This window comes from Artibeus jamaicensis, unplaced genomic scaffold (genome assembly GCF_021234435.1).
Source record: "Artibeus jamaicensis isolate MK-2021 breed Jamaican fruit bat unplaced genomic scaffold, CSHL_Jam_final contig_490, whole genome shotgun sequence".
Classification (NCBI taxonomy): domain Eukaryota; kingdom Metazoa; phylum Chordata; class Mammalia; order Chiroptera; family Phyllostomidae; genus Artibeus; species Artibeus jamaicensis.
The window spans coordinates 8,572,007-8,594,111 of NW_026521861.1; the positions used below are offsets into that span (position 1 = coordinate 8,572,007).

Sequence of the window (22,105 nt, forward strand, 5' to 3'; positions counted from 1 at the left end):
GGCGCGGTAGGAGCGAAAGTGAGTGGAGGAGCGGGCGGGGCGGGGCGAGTGGGGGAGGGGCGGGCGGGGGGCGGCGGTTGGGCAGCGTCGCTTCTAAGGCGGTGGAGGAGGAGGAAGGAGGGCGAGCGAGGAGGATGGCGGAGTCGGGGCTCCTGACGGTAACCCGGGGCCGCTAGGGCGGGAGGGTGTCCGTGGGTCGGTTCTTTCTGCCTTCCTTCCTGCCCGTCGGGCAGTCGGCTGACCGTCGGCAGGGGGAGGCCCCGAGCGCTGTGACAGGCGCGAGCCGGCGGGGCCGGGGCGAGGCCCCAGGGGCTGGGGCCCTGGGAGGCGCCGCCGCCGCGGCGGCTTTCTTGGGTGCTGTCGCCGGGAGGCCTGGGTCCTTGGACCCGGCTCTCTGTGCGGGGACCGCGGCTGGGCGCCCAGAGCAAGCCGGCCGGCTCTGACAGCGACTGGGGCCAGGCCTTCGGTGGCGGCGGGCGGCCGGGACGGCGCCCGGGCGAGGGCGAGCCGGCGCGAAGGCGAGGGCCGGGGGCGTCTGGCGGACCGTCCTGTTCCGCTCGGCTCCCGGAGCCACGGGGTCCAGGCTGCTGGGAGACCCGTGGGCGTCCAGGAGGGCGTGTAACTGGTTGGCGGGGTCCCTGGCGCTGCGGTAGTGGGACGGGGTGGGGTCTTTCCTTGTCCCCTCCCCAAAGCCCTCCACGCTCTCTTCGTCTCCTCACCCTTTGGTGAAGAGTGGTGAAGTAGGTTTTGGGTGTGTTGCCTGGTGAAGCGAGTTGTAGGCATCCAGGACTGCCCAGTTGGACATGCCTGATGGCAACCTCTTTCGCGGCAGTCTTTAGAGATAGAGAAAAAGTGCTCTACCCCCTGTCCCCCTCTCCAGCTCAACGCTAGAGGCTTCAGGACAAAACGATTTTCCCCCGGCCCCTCAGTACCCATTGTTTTGTACCATCCTCCTCCCCCGCTCCGTGCCTAGGTAGAAGAATAATGACACCAAACCATTAATTGCTCCCCCCGCCCCGCCTTCAGCAGCGGATTTGTGTTATTGTGTTAGTGTAGATTTACAAACAGGTGGAATGAATACTGATTCGGGTAGTGGAAAGATGGATTTGTGTGTGTGTTTTTAAGATTACAGCCCTTACAGTTGCTGATTTGATTTTTCTCTTCTATCTGTTGCTTTGTATCATAACGGGGGTGATGAGAATAAAAGAGGAAGCAATGTTTTGCAACGTACCCAAAGAAATGTTTTCTAAGTCCCTGGGGATGCTGAAGCAAACGTGGGTTGCAGATGTGGACTGTATAGTATTTGCCTTCATCATAACTACCTACCAGCAGTCTATAAGCTTACACTTGTACAATTTTGTACATTTCGTAAATGTCAGCAGCTTCTAGTAGCTACTCAGAGGGATTATTGTATCTAAAACTTATTTTTGTTATGTTTTGCAGAATCCTAGGGTACACTTGTGTAACAAAGTGTTTCGCATCCGAATGTAATATCAACACTGAAAAATTGTCTTGATTTTACATTCTTAAGTTTATTAGTGAACTAATCTACAGACTTCACCCTTCCATGCCATAGCCCTTATAACTGTTACTTTGTATTTGAAGGGACTTAGCTATTGTGTACAGTTTGTAACAGTCAGTACATTTGCATTTATAGTTTGAATTTATTGTGTTGAGGTTTTTCCATGTGGCAGTGACAAGAATTTTGAGGAATATAAAGTATATAAATGACTATGCCCGAGATACGGGACTTAGACTTTTACGATAAGGCTTTTAACATAAAGTACACTGTAATTCTTTTGTTTAATTATGAATACACATTTGGAAAATAGACCACAGACAAATAAATGAATAAATACTTTAAAGTTTGTAACTTTCTAATGGCTTAACTGTAATGTAAAGCTAACATGTAAAACTATAATCTTTTTTCCAGAGTTACTGAGAAATAATTGACATACATCACTGTGTAGGTTTAAGGCATATAGCATGCTGGTGTGATTTTTACTTATTATGAAATGATGACCACAATAGGTTTAGGTAGCATCCATCTTCTCATATAGGTACAATAAGAAGAAACAAAACAAAACAAAAAAAGCACAAACTTTTTTCCTTGTGATGAGAACTCTTAGGATTTATCCTCTTAACTTTCCTCTTCATTGTACAACCGTGTTGGCTATATTCACCATGTTGTACATTACATCCCTCCCTCCATCCTCCACTTCTGGTAACCACAAGTCTGATCTTTTTTTTTTTTTTTTTAAAGGTTTCACAGCTAAGTGAGATCATACTGTAGTTATCTTTCTGTGTCCAGACTTATTTCACTTAGCACAATTCCTTCAAGGTCAATCCATTTTGACTCAGGTGGCAGGAATTCCTCGTAAACCTATATTCTTCAAATGCTAGAGGTATTTTTGAGGTATGGACCTCACCTATCTCTAAGGTTGCTGCTTTTTCCCAAGGTGTTTGTTCAGTTTTTGAAGAAACAACTACATTTATGGCAGGTTGACATGTGTTCTCTAGTGTCATTGTTAATATAATTTTCAAATTGTTAAAAAATTTCCCTTAATTCTCATAACTTGTTATGGTTTAAAGAGTGATTAGGAGCTACATTAACAGCTTGCAGCTGGGTAATTTTTTTAGTTTGTAAACTACCATATTCAAAAAGTTTATCAGCTCTTTTGATAATTGTAACAAGTAAAAGTCTTATAACAGCTTGTGAACTACAGTCAGAAATTTGAAATATTTCACTTTTCAAAAGAAACAGCAAAATTAGATATTCTTTTGTTAGACTTGCTGGAATTATACTTTTTAAATAGTTCTATTTTGTCAGTATTTTGGGTCAAGGCTTGTTCCACATTCAAGAGACAGAAACTGGAATTCTCTGTAGAATGCTCCCGAAGATGGTTTCTGAATAGTTGCCAGTAAAGTTTTTGCCTGGGCTTACCCATGTGTATTGTGGGGGAAGGGTGAATAAAATTGGAATTCTTCATTATCCAGGTAGTTAATCGCTGTCATATTTGTTTTGAAGATATGCTGGATTATCAATATCTGTCTTGTAATTTAATATTTCTGTAGGACTTGTGTTCTTTAAACCATTTAAATAAATTTTAGAATTTTTCTAATGAGAAATTAAATATAAAACAATCTGTTGTTTTTTACTAAAAAATATACTCTAGCCTGTATGTGAAGAGTGAAGATTAAATGAAAGACTGTATCTTTAGAATTCAGTGTACTATATCATTCATGTATATTCATGTATGAAAAAATGTGAAATAGTGCTTATAACATAATAACAATGATGGAAAAACCAAGACCTCCCCTTCCCCAAAACCAGAAAAAAAAAAACAACAGACAAACAAGTTGACCCACAAGTCCTTCAGTGAGTTCCAAGTTTTGCAGCTTGGCCTTGGTAGGGAGTGTTCCTGAACTAGTTTATAATATATCAATTAGGAGAGTAAATTTAGATATAAAATAAACACTTTGACAACTTCTAATAAGACTGGTAGGGAATTGGTAAATATTTTGTTATAGATGATTAGATAGAAATTGGCTGTGATTTAGCAACAGAGTGATACATTAAGTATTTTTATGTGGTACTTGAAAAGTGAGTAGTGCAAATATGAAATTGGTTGTTACTTTTATTGGTAGACTTAATGATTTATGTATTATATTATGCATTAGGTAAATTATAATGTAAGGCTAAATTTTACACATATAGATGCAATTTGTTATTCTGTTATCCATCTTCTGAATTTTGTTTTGTCTACTTGTTGTGCTGCATCAAAGTTATGCTCTATAAATCTTTCTGGAAATATTTTTTCTGTTAATAGAATGGTTAAGTTTTTGTATTTTCCTACCTCTCTGTCTACACTGACTTTTAAAACCTGAAAAATGTGTAAGTTCCCAGGTGACTTATGGTGTGCTTGAACTTAATATATTATAGTTTTCTGAAATATAATTGTCAATCAGTGTAGTTTGAAAAGAACATGCAGAAGTCTGAGAAACTGACTTACATTCTAAAATGTGTAGTTGCATTATTTTAAAGTAAACATTTATTATGTCTTTGTTAGGTATTTTCCCCTGGTTTGTAACTTTTTCACAAATCAGAGTTCCCACACATGAAAATAATATTCTAATTACAAAGGACTCTTCAGCTTTTGAGATGTTGGTAACATATGTGCTTTTTGAGAAAATATGAAGTTCCCATTATCAAGAATTAAAAGAACTAATTAGCTTTTACACTATATGTCTCATTGCAACTTTTCTAAAGATCAGCACTGGTTGCAAAAAGTACTGCATGCTATATAAAAGGCAAAGGTTCTTTTCTCAGAAAGAATGAACGTGTTGCTTGAAGCTAAAACATTACAGGAGACGTTTAAAGGGTATAATTGGTCCCTATGTGAAATGAACCTGAAGGGTTTTTATGAAGTATTTGGCATGTCTATCTTCTAAAGTTTATAGCACCATGAACACTAAAAATTTAAGCACTTTATTTGTCCTCAAATACTATTTATAAACCCTACAATTTTGCCCTGGCTGGTGTAGCTCAGTGGATTGAGTGTGGCCTGCGAACTAAGGGATGGTGGTTCAATTCACAGTCAAGGCACATGCCTGGGTTGCAGGCCAGTTCCCAGTGGGGGACACAGGAGAGGCAACCATACATTGATATTTCTCTCCTTCTCTTCTTCCCTTCCCCTCTAAAGATAAATGAATAAAATCTTTAAAAATAGAAAATAAACCCTACAATTTTAATTTAGTAATTTTACAGTTTGACAAAGATATATGTTTTTCCTCTTAGCTTTTCTAATGTCTTATAGGTAAAGTAGAAATGACTTGTTTGACACTGAGAATATTTAGAATTTGGAGTGAATTTCATTAGTTAAATTTGGGCTTTCTCAGTTTCATGTTATACAGTATTCCTTCCTGCTTTTAAGACTTTCACAGGTTTTAAAGATTATATTTAATTTTAGAGAAAGAGGAAGGGAGGGAGAAAGGAGGAGAGTAACATCAATGCCCAAGAGATACATGGATCTGTTGCCTCTTACTTGCCCCTGACTGGGACCTGGCCGGAAATTGAACCTCTGGGTTCTTGGGCCATCACTCATTTCACTGAGCCACACCAGCCAGGACAAGACTTTTGCAGTTTTGCATATAGTCTTTATGCTAACTTTTCAATTTTGTTTTGTAAATATTTCTTATTAACTACAGTTTCGTATTCAGTAATGTCATAGACATACTGAGTGCCATGTATTTCCTACAGTCTGGGGATGCAGATGTAAATATGCTGTTTCCTGCTTTCAGCAAGTTCAGTTTGTTGTATGAGCTGGACACATCAGTAGTTAATTGTTTTATTGTGACAAGTGCTTTGATAGCACTACACACTGAAGAATTCAGCCGAGTTAAGACTTAGACTACATGTATAAGCAAGCAGCATTGCTTACTGGTAGATAGGGCCTGAACTAACACTTGAGGAGTAAGTAGGATAGGTAAAGGTTAGACAAAGCACAGAAGTTAGAGACGTTACAGTCCATTTGGGGAATTGCAGGTGAACAGCAATTTGGCTTCCATGTGTGACTTAATATTCTAGGTGATACAGTTGGCTTTCATGAAAATTCGTATTTTTAGAGAATGTTATTTTCTGTGTGCCTAATTTAATTTGGGCCTTGAACTGTAGACCTGCATTAATGTTAGGGAATGTCTCCAAATTATTGCTTAAAACTTAATAAAATTTTTATTTTATTAATAATTTAATTGAATACAAGGAGAACATATCAGAATGATCTGAAATAATTTTCAGACTTAGAATGTGGATAATGACAATATGTTTCAAAAATTGAAATTAAATCTTTTTCTCAGCATTTATGCCTTGTGTTGAGTAACATTTATGAATTATTTAAAAACCCATTGTAGGTTTTTATTATACAAACATTTAATATTTGCTGTTCTGAGAGTTAAAAACGAGCACTTTGCAGATTTACTTAGAAGCACCACCTTTTCCAGTAGGTAGGTCAGACTGATCAGTAGTTACATCCTGGTAGAAGTCATTTTATGGTCTTAAATATAATTTAGAAATCTTCTGAACTTGTATATTAAGTAATTTTTCATATAGAATGATTTGATACTTTTTCAAGGGCACAATGAAGCCTTCTTTACTATCTCAAACTTCATTCCCCTCAAAGTACAATTAGTACCCCAGTTTCCCGTTTTAAAACACTCATACTGCTTTTCATTTGGTTTTTGATACTTTTAGTTATTTTCATTATAGAAATTTGAAAATTAAAAAAAATTTTGCATTTCAGCAGTTACTTTATAAATGTTCTAATACCTCATTATTTTAAAGTTATTTATTAGGAAACTAAAACTTTCTGGTATCAACTTCTTGGGTAGAACCCAATGCAGTATTCACCTGGCTAACCTAATTGCCATTCAGCCTTCAATGTTCCTTCCCTGGGGAGGCCTTCTTTGATCTCTAGGTAGATTCTTCTGTTAAAGGTCCCTTAGCACCTGTACTTTCTTTTTTATTCCACTCATCATTTTTGTAATGATGTGTTTACCGTCTTTCTTTCTGCTAGACTGTACACTTCATGAGCATTGAGTATTTCTCCAGTATACTAGACCTTGTAGGCTCCTAATGGAAAATTAGTTTAAACTAACAGTCTTGATTCCCCCAAAACAGGCCACTGAAAAGGACAAGAGATGTCATCGCTCTTAAACACATTTCCTGTTCTTAGAACCCCTCAGGACATAATTCAGGACTTTTTTTTACTGTCATAATGTATAATTTTAAAAAGCTTGGAAAACAAATGTAAAAAGGCCTGTGATACTCCTAGAGGCTATACAAGAGTTGAAAATAAGAGTAGAAGAAAGCAGTTAAAAAGCAGATACAAGACTCTAAAACAAATCAGTTTAAGGCAACTTACTGTTTTGATAAACATTTAGAATCTTTTAAAACACCATTTATTTTATATGCAGAACAGTATAGCAATAATGATGTAAGATTATGAAGAAAAGGTTATTTGCTGTTAGTGTATTTTGTTAAAGATGACACAGGACTGTGATTCTGAAAGGTTTCTATCTAAAATGATACAATTAAGAAATTTTAATGCATTACACTTTTATTATTGGAAAGATGTGCTCAGTGAGATGAAATTTAGTAGACACCATAAGTATTTGAGTAAAATTAGGTAGAAGCAAATAATTATTTCACAGTATAGAATCAGTGCAGTGTAATATTACAGCGTTATAATTTGCAGAAGTAGGTTTTATACCTAATGTGTTCTTTGTTTACTTAGCTGTGAAATATGTAAAATTGAGTAACATGTCTTTCTTCATCAGTTTTGAATGAAAACATACCTGTTGCAATGATATGACAAAATGACACATTTCTGCAACTTCTGTTCAAGAGAATAAGCTTAATCTTTTGGCACTTTCTGGTAACCTGGACTAGAAAAATTAGATTGGAGGTCATAATTAGTTTTTGCTAGAAGTATTTGCAGTCTAACAGATTGTGTGACCTGAAATAGATTATATTCAATTCAGTTTTGTTTTATATATCTTCTGGAATAAGATGTTGCTGTAGTTCTGGGTCAGATAAATTTCATTTTATCTTAATATTGTAATCTGTTGCATTCTTTGACAATATAAGAATAGTAGAAGAGCTGCATAATTATTTCTTATTTTGTTGCTAAAACAAATACTGGTTTATATTACTATGTGTTAATTACAGTTTTGAACTCAGAAATGAGATGCTTATATACTTAGGCAGTTTAAAATAGTAAGGTTTTATGATTTAATCTTGAACACATTTATTTCTGTACTTTGGAAGTAGGGATTTGAAATTCTTAATACTAGAAATATGGCCTAGTTTCAGAACACCCACTGAGCAACTGTGGGAAAGCATGCTAAACTGCTTGTAGTGCTGCAGTATTTTTTAATCCCCGCCACCACCATCCCCACCCCCGCCACCTGCTGTTACATAATAGCTTATAGTAGTACACACTAAACATGAGTATTTGAAACAAGAACAAAGTTTATTGAAGCCCCAAAATATGTGAGACTGTATCAGGCTTTGTGGTGGGCTCTAAGGATCTAAAGATGATCAAATGTAATGATTGCCAGTGAGTGCCATAAGTCAGGTGGTAGTGTTTCAGGTTATAAATAAGGCATGAAGAGCAAGAATAGTTTTGGGGTTTGAGGAAAATGACTTTAAAAATGGAATAACTGTCTTTGAAATAAAAAATTTTAATGTTATTAAAATTTTAAAAATAACTCCAACATAAACATCCATGAAGAGTGTATACATGACTTAAAAATGTCAGTAGAAATAATTTTAAACATCTCCCCCAGAATGTTGTGCAATATTATGCCAGTCTATGAGACTGAGCTACTAAAACTGTTAGAGACCAGCTATAAGAATGAAATTTGCTAGTTTATATATATTGTTCAGAAAGGTGTGTTTGTGAAAGCATATGATAAAGCATACTTTTGCCAGCTTATTTTGTTAAGTAAAAAAGGGCCTGATAATCTGCACTAATTGTAATATCTGCAAATGGATATTAGAGTTAAATGTTTCAGTTTAAGGGCTTTTATGATGTGAAAAAGGAAGGACTTAATAAATTTGCTTTAAAAGTCAGCTATATAATTCTTGCAGATTTAGCTCTGAGAGTAATGCCTTAATACATGACTAATTATTTACATACAAAAATATAAAAAAACTTAGGGGCTTTGCTCAATTGCAAAACTCAGTTGCACCTGACATTTTTGTGTGTGTGTGTTTGTGTGTGTATATGGTAATAATTGATATAATAATAATAAGGGTCCTGTGGCAAGATCTTAAAGATTTTTGCTTCATTAAAGAAAGTTGAAATTAAATTTAATATAATTGAAGTTTTGCTATATTTTATTATACTCAAGTTCTTTGAAAATTGATAATCCACAAATGCTAGAATCATGTGCTAAAAATAAAAACTTGTTAATTAGCCCATCTCTTTCCTGACTGTACCATTATCTAGTTTTTATATGTAACAATTTGATAATACTTGAGTTGCTTCTAAGAGTAATTAAAATTAAGTATTGCCAAATAATTTTTTCCTTTCTGGCATGGTTTAAGTAATGTATCACTTGCTACCAGAAAATTACTACATGATTTAAATTTTTGTGATGTAGTACTTTTTTTTACATCAGTGCTTTTGTAAACTATGTGGGAATCATATTTTGGGATTACAGTCATAAGATAGTACATACCAATTGGAAACTGGTTGGGTTTATTGTGTTAAATTACAAAAATAATGAAATGTCCTTTTGCATATATTAAAAAATATAAGCAAAGGGCTGCTTTTATTTTGAGTAGCTTCTGATGGGAGAAATTCCTTTAATTTAAATTGGGCCTGGCTGCTCAGTGTATTTCTGTTAATCTTAGAAAGATTTTTCTTTGGGATATCTTAGAAAATTAATAAAGAGATGTATTTTTAAAGTCCCAAATGTATTGTGTAAATCTTATTTTAACAACTGTCAGGTTAAGTAGATCATGTTGTCTTTATCTAAATAGTTTCAAAATGTGCAAAAGGCTATTTTATAGTAATGGCAACTTTCTAAATACTGATTCTTAAATGTAAAATACCTACCTTGAGACCACAGTCTTCTCATCTTGTTACATACAGTACCTTTATTTTTGTTTATATATTTCCGACAGTTTCTGATAAGTAGTTTATAGAGTGAGTAATATAAAGGATTTATAACCAGACAAAACCTAGTGAAGGAATGTGTAGGTTTATACAAACAAAAATGAAGCAGTTAAATGTAATGAATTTTTAGCTTAAAAGTACTGGAAATCATTTTTTTAAGTTGAAAATCCTCTGCTGAACACTCTAGTCATCTTAGTGTGAATAACCTAAGATAGCATCTACATTTTATCTTTTTGCTTTACACTGATAACTAAATAACCAACTTATTGGCTTATTGCCAATTTGCCCCAGGTAAATGAAGAGTAAATTATATTTTGGGAATACTTAGGTTGTGCATGACATATTTTGACTAACTTTGCAAGAAAGGCAGTTTAATCAGTATTCAGAGGTAAATCTTTTTTGGGGGAGTGTTTGGCGTGAATTTTTCAGGTATTGTTTGGTCAAGGATGTTTGATGTTTACTAGTATACCTTAATTCATATTGAGACATTTAAATCCCCCATACCTCCCCTGCCTTTTATTTTGATACTTGGTTGGAGAATCTTGCAATTTATGTAGAAGATGAATTGAACTGTTGTACAAGAGAGCTGTGATCCCAATTATGGTTTATATTGTGCGTTGGGTAAACAAGAATTTTCAGTTCTTTGCTCAAAACTTTTGTTTGCCCAAAATCAAAATTACATAATAAGTCTTAGCTTTCTCATAAGAAGGAACACAGATTTCCTGAAAAACTCATGTATTTGCTATTGTATAAAAAATTATTGTACTTTGTTGTGTATAATGCACACCTACGTTTTTGTGTGCATCACACATGGAATTATTATACCCATGGTATGTAATCATTATACTCATGTACAATGTGCATCCTTATATTTCCCTCAAGAATTTGTGCAAAAGTGTGCATTATGCATGGCAAAACACAGTAACCTGTCTCTGTCTCTGTCAGTTCAAACTATTTCATTTTGTCTCCTGACCAAAGGGGACAAAAAATTGAATGAGTTTGAAGGTGCTATGAGTTGTACACTTTTGACGTAATTCTAATAAAGCGAGGGTTGTTTATTTTTCTTCTCAGACAACTATTTCTTGATCCTCCATGAAAACGCTCTTAACCTCAGGTTCATCCATGCTGCTTAAGGATGTGAGTTTTTTTCCTCTCTGAGCAATAATGTTACCTTCTGCATGTTAATTTGGGGTGGTGCTTTTTTGGTCTTAGGTCTTCCAATTTTGAGGATTCCTATTTAACTCCTGAATATGAAAATATTGGCTTGGCCAAAGTCTGTATTTTTTTCCTATAAAATAAAAGATACATTTTTCATTTTTACCAATAACTTTATTGACTTGGATATTTTGAGTATGTTAGCTATCTCCCGGGTGGTATAACAATGATTGTTCTCAATCAGTGTCTTAAATTGATCACTGTTAACTTCAGCTGGTCTACCCTACCGTGGATCACAGTCCAGCAAGAATCTTCAGCATGAAACTTAGCAAACCGCTTTTGACATGTTCGATCAGTTAAAGCTCCTTCTCCATACACTGCACAAATTTTTTTGTGTGTTGGTTGCTTTTTTACTTTTCTTGAAATAATAAAGCATAATATGTGTGCCAAAAATATTGCCTATTTTCTATCTTCAATACTAAAATGGGTACACAAAAATTTGCTGATTTTGATGTTTTTAAAATGCACACTTATATGACAGCTGTCACAATACAATCAAACAAAATTGTTTCAAATGAAGTTAGACGGGTAAGCACTACTAGAGTCATCTTACTGGAAAAAAAACTTTTTGGTTAACCCAATATATAGTTTTATTTGATTTGGAAGGGTGACATTTTATTTTTGTCCTTTAAGCTAATTAATAGATTAAGGAGTATTTTAGATCTTTATAAATATGGGAAAACAGACATGAAATCTTGCCATTTTTAAGCATTTATTTAAAAATTGAGTGATGTAGCCCTGACTGGTGTGGCTCAGTGGATTGAGTGCGGGCCTGCAAACCAAAGGGTTGCCTGTTGATTCCCAGTCAGGGCACAAGCCTGGTTTGCAGGCTAGGTCCCTGGTGGGGGGTGCACAAGAAGCAGCCACATATTGATGTTTCTCTCCCAGTCTTTCTCCCTTCCCCTCTCTCTAAAAATAAGTAAATAAAATCTTAAAAAAATTTTTTTAAACTTTAAAAATTTGAGCGATTTATAATTTTAAGTGGAAACTATACATGAGACAAAGTTTTAATCTGTTTATTGTTTGACTACCTTTATTCAGTGTTTATTGAGCAGTTACTGTGTGCTTAAAAAGTTCATAATATTGTTTAAGTTGTCCAGCACTTTATAGAGTAAAAATTGCCTCTTTAAGTAAGGATCCTGCTGTCTAGTAGGGCAGATAAAGCCAAGTTAACAAATATTTGTAATTCTTTAAATAAATATAACAGCTAAATGCGTGAGGCATTATTTCTAAGGGTACAACCATAGAAAAGAAGGATCCCTATTTTCCCATTACTTTAAATGAGGGAGTCAGATAACTAACCTGGCAAGTACAATTCCGTGTGATACATTTTCTGATAAAGGGGAGTTTTAAGTGGTAGCATGGAAAAGGGCGGCATTCAGAAAGGCTTTTGAGTAATTAAGAAGGGCTTCCTGACCTCTGAGCTGAGATCTGAAGAATAAAAAATTTACCTAGTGAAGAATTGTAAATCTGTGTTTCTGGCAGAAAAATTTGCATGAAGCCCTAGGGACATAGCAGGACCTGCTGTGGGATTTGAAAGAAGCTCTGTGGTTGGAATGCCAAGTGAGAAATATCAGAGTTGGGGTTGGAGAAGCAAGCCGGGGCCAGATCTTGAAAGGCTTGGTAATTACTGCTAAGAATTTGGGTTTTATACTGAGAGCTATGTTTGTGGGGGGCCACCCACTCTTCCCCCAGGTGTTTCAAATTGGACAGTAACCCGATTAGATGTGAGTATTTGAATGATCACTCTAATTATGGTGTAGTGATTAGGTTAGGAACAGGATGGGGGAGTGGATGTGGTAATAAGACCAGTTACAAAGCTATTAGAGGGAATTTGGTGTACCCTGAAGCAGGTTAGTGGCAATGAGAATGAAGAGAAGTTTGAAGGGTTGGGAGAAATTTGGGGAGAAGACTGGATAGGATTTGGTGACTGTTAGTTAGGATGTCAGAGTTGAAGAAGAGATAGGAGACGTGATGACTGCAGGATTCTTGACCCTCCCCACCTTTTTAGTTGATTTCTCCTTAGCTGTTATCTTTTATTTCATTTATTTTTAGAGATGAGGGAAGGGTAGGAGAAAGAGAGGGAAAGAAACAGCAATGGGCTGCTTCTCCCATTTGCCCCCATGTGAACAGAAACCACCCCATGTGCCCTAACTGGGAATTAAACCGGAAAATGCCTAACCAACTGAGCCACACTGGTCAGGGCTCTTTAGCTGTTATTATTTATTTTTTTTAAAGAAGCCCTTTCAGATTCTCCCAATCTGTGAGAGTGGTTTAAGTGCCTTCTCTTGGTGCTGCAGCAGTTCTTACCACACTCTTCTTTGCCTTTTCCACTTGTTTATAAGCTTACAGGCAGGACCGGTGTCGTCTTATTGCATACCAAGCACCTTGAACAGTGCATGACACTTAGTATTTATTAAGTAAACTGTTGAATGAATGAAAATACAGTTTTTATACTTGATAAAAATTTAAATATTTATAATTGTAGGAAAAAACTGGTTTTTCTGAACTGTCAACATCCAAAAACTTGATTTATAACTTCAGTGAGATCAGTCCATGCACTTTTGAATTATCTTTTGTAAAAACAATGTACATTGTAATTCACATATGAAGTGCTGGGTATATTTCTTCGTTGGCTATCATGGACTAATTTAAGTGGGTTTTGATATTATGTTGACCTCCTCTTGTATCATATATTCAGCTTTTCTTTATAAATTTTTAATTACTTTGATCATTTCTCATTTTAAAAGTAAACATAACCAAACCAGCACTTTTAGGTTTTTTTCTGTTTCATAATGAAAATAGCTTTTTAAAAATCCTTGATTATGAAAGGGAGTGCTTATTATATACATTTTAAAAATAATACAGAGATAAAGAGAATTGAAAAACATCCTAATACATTGCAATCATTTGATGGATGTTTTCCTAGACTTTTAGTATTTTATGTGTATTTATGAATGCCATGATTAAGTTAAAAGAAAAGCCATCAACAGATGGAATATTTATGACATACATTAATGTGCTCATTAATAAATAAAAAGGTATTGATGTTTTTCATATGAAGAATACTGATAACTAGTATATAACCTAATAAATTGGAAAGCCTTGTATATTGTATTCTTCACAAAATTGATTATTATATTAAAAGCATTGATAATTTCTGCTGTAAAAATAGAATATAATTGTTTGAAATACATCTTATCCTAAACCTATTTGAACATGGAACAAAATGTAGAAATAGATTTTGGGAAGTTTGAGAATGTATTACTGAACATTTTCAGATTAGCATTGTTATTAAGTATTCCAAAAAACATGTGTTTGCATGCCAGTTATGATTACTTGTAGCCATGGATAAATGGAATGTAGATAAACTCAGAAAGTAATTTTTTAAAAGATTTTATTTATTTTTAGAGAGAGGGAAAGGGAGAGAGAAAGAGAGGAAAAGAAACATCAGTGTGTGGTTGCCTCTTGTGTGCCCCCCACCCTGGGGACCTGGCCTGCAACCTAGATACTTACCCTGGCTGGGAATTGAACCAGCGATGCTTTGGTTCATAGGCTGGCGCTCAGTCCACCCACACCAGCCAGGGCTCAGAGAGTAACTTTTGTATACCCAAAATTGAACTTTCTGTTAAGACTTACAATGGGAGTTTTGGAGCTTTAAGGTTCCTAGAGATCATGTAGCTCCTAAACTAAGATTAAAAAAACTGAGGCTTCAAATGCAGCATTTGCCTAAGGTTGTATTGTAGTTTATCAAGGGATTTGGAATACAAATCCACAGCTCCAGATCTTTTGGTCTTTTTCACTTCACTTTTTCAATATATTACCTTTAATTACATTCCATTTGAGGTAGAAATAGCTAGAAGATACCTTCATTTAACATGAGAGTTGAATGTAGAGTTAGATTTAACGCAGGTCAAATTTAGTATAGATAAAACACCCCAAGTAAGTGCCTGGACATGCCCTCACTTATCTGAATTATTCTTTTTCTTCTAGACAAGAGAAAAATAGTTTTAGAAGATGCACATACTCTTAACAATATTACTACTAAAGAATAATCAGTGGTAGTTTTTAAAAATCAGTGCATGGACTAAGGATGAATGAGTCAGATTCTTTTCTGAACTGAGCCACATTGCATCATCACTTCCATAGTGGTCAGTTATAGAAACATTTGTGTCTATATTCTACTGTTGATGGAAAAGAGGACCTCCGTGACTGTAGAGTGAAACTGTGTGGTGTTGAATTTAAACTGATTTATAAAATATATTCTTTTCATCATACTTCTCAGAAAGATACTGCTCAGTGAAATTATATAAATTACACATTTAGACATAATAATATATTACTGGAAGAAATGCCTCTATTAAGTGCCAGAAAAATCAGTAAACTACTAGTGTGTTCTATAGGATTAAGTCTTAAATGAGGTGGGGAAAATACTTTTTAAAGATAGATACTCAGAGTTTCTAGAGTATCTTGTTGGCTCTTTTAGTCAACATTTTCTTAGGCTATGGAAAGCAGTCCTACCTTTTCAAATCTTGTTCTGTGAACGGTTTTCCTTGGTTCCTGTATCTAATCCTGATTATTTACATCTACTGAATATATTCTGAAATAGTATATTGTAGTAGTTAAGACATGGGTTTGGAGTCAGAACTATGTCAGAGTTGTGACTACCAATTATGGTCTGTGGATCTTTGGTAAGTCATTTGATTGCTCTTGAGTCTCAGTTTGTCTTTAAAGATTTTATTTATTTTTAGAGAGGGGGGAAGGGAGGGATAGAGAGGGGGAAACATCAATGTGTGGTTGCCTCTCTGCCCCCTACTGGGGACCCGGCCCGCAACCCAGTCATATACCCTACACTGGGAATTGAACCAGCAACCCTTTAGTTTGCAGGCCGGCACTCAATCTACTGAACCACACAGCCAGGCCAGTTTCATTATGTTTAAATTAGGATTACTCTTCCTCACAACAGCTGAAAGCACTTACTACAGTGCCTGGCATGTAGTTGATGCTCCATAAATATTATCTGTTGTTACTAGTGGTGTTATTGTCAGATTCACACTATCCTATTGGGCAAATAACTTAACTTCCATAAATCATAAATCTTGGTTAAATCATGTGTTAATGGAAGTAACACTACTTGTTGTGACTTGTTTACAGGCTTAATTTGGAAATCAAGTGTAATCATGTGATAGTAGTTTATAAAAACTCTCAGCCTGAACTGAGGTGACAAGTCTTTTACACCATTAGGACTAGGCAGGTGAAAGAAAGAGTAGAGGTTTGCCTTTGGGGAAGGATTTAACCGAGGGCTTGACAACACATCTGTCTTCCTTCATGCTGCCACACCGAGGCACATGCAAACATGGAAGTTCCTTCCTGGCTCAGTCGGGCCCAGAATGTGTGTGTGTGTGTGTCATCAGTGTCCTCCATGCCGTGTTCCTGAGGGCCAGGATGAAGAATCTGTGGCAGAGACCAAACTTTCCAGGGGGTGGGTCAGCATTTAAATAGAGTTTGGATATTTTCTTTTATTTCTTCAGTGGTCTTCCACAGATGAGTAACTATCACATTTATGTTTTCCCTCAAACAGGTAAAAATACCCCCGTTAATCATATTATGGAGAAGCCACATTTTCAGAGAGGCTCCTTTGGATCTTATGCCTACCAGTGGACTATGATGGTTGATTTTTCTGTATCCTCACCATCACTGTTATTTTTTATATTTTCATCAATTTCCTAGATATAATGTTATTTCTCATTGTACTTTTATTTTTATTTTTTATAATATATTTTATTATGCCATTACAGTTGTCCCCTTCCCCCCTTCTTTCCCCTCCACCCTACACACCCCCTCCCACCCACATTCCCCCCTTTAGTTCATGTCCATATGTCATAAGTTTGTTTAGCTTCTACATTTCCCACACTGCTCTTGCCCTCCCCCTGTCTATTTGGTCCCCACCATCTATGCTACTTATTCTCTGTACCTTCTCCATCCTTCTCCTCCTCCCACTCCGCTATTGCTAACCCTCCATGCAATTTCCATTTCTGTGGCTCCACTCCTGTTCTAGCTCTCCGCTTAGTTTGCTTTTGTTTTAGGTGTGGTTGTTAATAACTGTGAGTTTGCTGTCCTTTCACTGTTCATATTTTTTACCTTTTTCTTAGATAAGTCCCTTTAACATTTCATATAATAAAGGCTTGGTGATGAACTTCTTGAACTTGACCTTATCTGAGAAGCACTTTATCTGTCCTTCCATTCTAAATGAAAGCTTCGCTGGATAGAACAATCTTGGGTGTAGGTCCTAGCCTTTCATGACTTGAAATACTTTTTTCCAGCCCCTTCTTGCCATAAGGTCTCTTGAGAAATCAGCTGACAGTCTGAGGGGAACTCCATTTTAGGTGACCATCCCCTTATCTCTTGCTGCTTCTAGAATTCTATCCATTTTAATCTTGGGTAATGTAATTATGATGTGCCTTGGTGTGTTCCTCCTTGGGTACAACTTCTTTGGGACTCTCTGAGCTTCCTGGAAGTCTATTTCCTTTGCCAGATTGGGGAAGTTCTCCTTTATAATTTTTCAGATAACTTTTCCACTTGTTCTTCCTCTTGCCTTTCTGGTACTCCTATAATTCAGATGTTGGAACATTTAAAGATGTCTTAGAGGTTCCTAAGCCTCTCCTAATTTTGTTTGAATTCTTGTTTCTTTCTTCTTTTCTGTTTGGTCGTTTCTTTCTTCCTTCTGGTCCACTCCATTGATTTGACTCCCAGTTTTCTTTCCATCACTATTGGTTCCCTGTTCATTTTCCTTCATTTCACTTAGTGTAATGAAGGAATTTTTTCATCTAATTTGTGACCAAAATCAACCAGTTCTGTGAGCATACTGATCACCAGTGTTTTGAACTGTGCATCTGATAGGTTGGCTATCCCTTGGTTGCTTAGAAGTACTGGCTCTGGGGCTTTGATTTGTTCTTCTGTTTAAGCCATTATTTTGGTCTGTTTGCGCTTGTTGTGAAGGTAGTGAGGGGCGGAGCCTTAGGTGTTCACCAGGGCGGGGCAACCCAGTCGCTGGGTTTTGACGCTGTATGTGGGGGAGGGGTCAGAAAGGGAATAATGGTGCATGCTCTGCTTGCACATTTCAGTTTCTTCCGCCACTTCCCATAAGCAAATTGGGCTCTTCTGGTGCTGCTTCCTGGGTGGGTGGGCTTGGTGCTTTTAATTCCTGTTTCTGGGGCCCTGGGTCGAGTGGTCTGTCTCACTGCCTGCTTTTTGCCTGGTTTATCTGCGCATGAGTGTGTGACCGAGGGCAGCCAACTGCCTTGTGCACGTCACTGGGTCTTCCCATTTCTTCTCCGGGCTCCACGTTCGGGTCTGGTAGCCACCGCCTTTCCCTGCCACGACTCCTCTCTGCCTGGCCGCCAACTCCGCCCCTCTTACTGGTCTGGATGAATGGTTGTTGGACTTTGGTACAGTTCAATTTTATGTCTGTTCTGGTTGTGTTTTTGTTTCTAAATCTTTGTTGTCCTTAATTTTGGTTGTGCGAGGAGGTACAGTGTTTCCGCCTAATCCTCCATCTTGGCCGGAAATATGTCTCATTGTATTTTTAAATCATTATTATTGTAATGACTAGTGAAGGTACCTTTCTAGATCTTTCAGAGAGCCAGGAAGGGACCCAGAGTTCATTTGAGCATTTACCGCGAAATGGAAACATAGCTTTGGACTCTGTGATTCAATTTACCATGCATTGGTTTAGCATACTACCTTACCTTGGTTTTTACCCTTAACTGTAGCTCGGAAATCACTGTTCTAAATTTTATGTTTCTCAGTCCTTTAAGTGTGAGTAATCTTTATATGTGAATATCTACAATGTATATTTTCATATGTTTTAAAACTTTATACAAATAGAACCATTCTTTTTAAAAAAATTTAATTGATTGGGGTGACACTGATTTATAAAATTGTACAGGTTTCAGGTGTACAGTTCTAAAATACATCATCTGTATATTGTATTGTGTGTTCAAACCCAGTCAAGTATCCTTCCATCACTATTTACCCGCCCGTACCCTGTACTGCCTCCCTCCATTCCCCTTTCCCTCTGGTAATCGCCATAATGTTTGTCTGTGTCTATGAGTTTTTTTCTCTTAATCCCCTTACGCAGCATCCAACCCCCTCCTCTCTGACAGCTGTTAGCCTGTTCTCTGTACCTGTGAGTCTGTTTCTATTTTGTTCATTAGATTCCACATGTAAGTGAAATCATATGGTACTTTTCTCTGTCTGACTGGCTTATTTCACTCAGCATAATACTCTCCAGGTCTATCCATGCTGTCACCAAAAGTAAGATTTCCTTTTTTTATGGACAAGTAGTAGTACTCCATTGTGTAACTATACCACAGCTTTGTATCCCCTCAGCTACTCATGGGCACTTGGGTGGCTTCCACATATTGGCTCTTATAAATAATGCTGCAGTAGCATAGAGGTGCATATGTTCTTTTGAATTAAGTGTTTCTGGTTTCTTTGAATATAGTCTCAGGAGTAGAATCACTGGGTCGTTTTTTGAGGAAAAAACTGCTTTCCACAGTGGCTGCACCAGTGTGTATTCTTATCAGCAGTGCATGAGGGTGCTTCCCTTTTCTCTGCATCCTCACCTCCATTTGTTTGTCGATGATAGTCATTCTTACAGGTGAGAGCTGATATGTCCTTGTGGCTTTAATTATTATTTTTCTGATGATTAGTTATGTTGAGCATTTTTTCATGTCTATTGGCTATCTGTATATTCTCTTTGGAGAAGTCTATTCAGGTCCTTTACCCATTTTTTAATGAGATTGTTTGCTTTTTTTGGTGTTGAGTTTTGTAAGTTCTTTGTAAATTTTGGATATTAACCCCTTATTAGATGTATCAGTGGCAGATGTGTTTGCCCATAGAACCATTCTTTATGTATTATTTGCAACTTATGTGTTTGTTTTTGTTGCTGTTCACCACTGTTTCTGAGATTGTCCAAGTTGCTTCCTGTAGGCTTAGTGATTTTTTCCATGGTCTAGAGTGACTTTGACACTGAGACTCCTTGTGCAAGCACATAGAAGTTTTCCTGCTATAAATATCTGCAAGTAGAACTGATGGATTTAATGGGCTATGGCATTTTCGTATCATCAGGTTTTTGCCAAATTGCTCTACAAAGTAGTTTTAATAGTTGATACTTTTACCTGTAGAGTGAGATTTTTTTGGCTCCATATTTTTCAACAATAGTTGGTTTTATCAGACTTCTTACTTGTTAACCTGATGACAGTGATATTGCCAAATGTTGCTCAGATTACTAGTGATACTGGGTAGTTTTGAAACAATATTGGGTTGGCCAAAATGTTCATTTGGTTTTTTCTGTAAGATGGCTCTAGTAGCACTTAGCTATCCTGAACTTCTTTCGTAACAATTTTGTTAGATTGTATTGTGACAGCTGTCATATCAGTGTGCATTTAAAAATATCTGATTAAAATTGGTGCATTTTTTATAGTCATTTTAATATAGAAGATGGAAGAAAATATGCAACCTTTTGGCATACATATTATGCTTTATTATTTCAAAACAGGTAAAAAATGCAGTTGAAACAAAAAATGATTTGTGCAGTGTATGGAGAAGGTGCTGTGACTGAATGTGTCAAAAGTGGTTTTCAAAGTTTTGTGCTGGAGATTTTTTGCTGGATGATGCTCCACAGTGGGTCACGTAGACCAGGTGAAATTGATAGTGATCCAATTGAGACATTAACTGAGAACCATCAACATTATACCACGTAGGAGATAGCTGGCATACACAGAATAGCCAGATCTGTAAAGTTACTGGTGAAAATGAGTAACGTTTTACAGAAAAAGACATATAGACTTTCTGGCCAACCCAATATTTATTGACCATTAAAGTATTTTCTGTGATTTATCTGTCCACTTTTTAGTGCCGTATTTGCCTTATGGATACCCTTTTACTTTGCTTGTTTGTATTCTTAACTCTTCATGCCATGCCACCCACCCCTTATCTACCCAGCTGTCCATGTAGACATCTTCTGTACTCACCCCTTACATTACTAGGGGTAATTACATTACCCCTCGTATTGCACACTCACTGGTCTATTACCACCTGTGGATGCTCTTTTCACTCCATTCAGTCTCTGCTTCTCCATGCTGAGTCATCCCTCTGTGAGGATAGCCATGGCCACCTCACTTGGCCTATGAACTTCTTGTGGATTGCCAACATACATATGTCCACTTTGTCCTGGATGGGTTCTGATGACCGTGCCTTCCCCCTTTGCCCCCCCCCCCCCCCCCCCCCCCCCCCCCGCCCACTGAGCTGCCCCTTTGTGGGTTGTCTTTCTTATCTCACCCAGGCTCTGAAATACAAGATGGGGGGGTAAGTTTTCTGCCCTCTACCCTCTTTAGTCTGTCTGGGCTCTGACTTTCTGCTCTGGGACACTTTGAATTTTCACCTACTGTCATTGCGGGGGATGCCCACCTTACTCTGCACTACTCAGTTGCTTTAGTTTGGACTTAACCAGGGTGGGGAATGGGTGTGTTTAATTTTCTTGATACTCAAAAATGTTATTACAGTTTTATTAAAGGAATAAGAAAAATAACAGCTCTAACAAAACATTGATTATATATGAAAGACAAGTATATTGCTGTTGTGAAAGTTAACAAGAATTTGAGGTTGTAAAGATTTACATATGGATTAAAAATAAAACTGATAATTTAAAAACTATTTTATAAAGTGGAAGACATTTATGAAAGCTCCTGGGGGTTATATAGCCTAATGAGAACAATGTAGGAAAGACTTTCTTGAAAAAGTGACTCCCAGAAGTCTTAAAGATGGGTTCATCTGGAAAGGTGGTGCCTGGAAAAGGAAGAGATGTGAGGGATATGTAGGGGAAGGCAGTCAGGCAGAGGAGGAAACAATAAATACACGGAGGGAGGAAATAGTACCATGTATTCAAGAAACTGAGACTACTAATGAGGGTAGTATATAAATTCTGTGACCGTGGAGACTAGGGAGTAGAGAGGTAGAGAGGAGGGAAAGGATCATCTGAGCAGAGGGAGCAAGTTGAATAAATATGGTAATGCAGAAGCACTTTGAGCTGTCAATAGTATGTAACACTGGAATGGAGAGTGTATTGGCACAAATGGTAAAGCTGGAAAAGATAGATTGGAGACTGATTATGGAGACACTGTACATACACACGTGTAAGTATG

The 22,105-nt window shown here is 37.1% G+C and overlaps 1 protein-coding gene across 2 annotated transcripts in view; it reads left to right on the plus strand.

Moving 5' to 3' along the window:
- SHOC2 (SHOC2 leucine rich repeat scaffold protein) overlaps positions 1-22,105 on the plus strand; it is an 83,863-nt gene that overhangs the window by 589 nt on the left and 61,169 nt on the right. The window contains exon 1 of one of the 2 annotated variants that reach the window (XM_037165614.2): positions 77-158. The exons of the other annotated variant lie outside the window; for it this stretch is intronic. The gene's annotated coding sequence lies outside the window, so the exon portion shown is untranslated. Of the gene's footprint in view, positions 1-76; positions 159-22,105 lie in introns of those variants that run through there. 2 annotated transcript variants of the gene reach the window in all.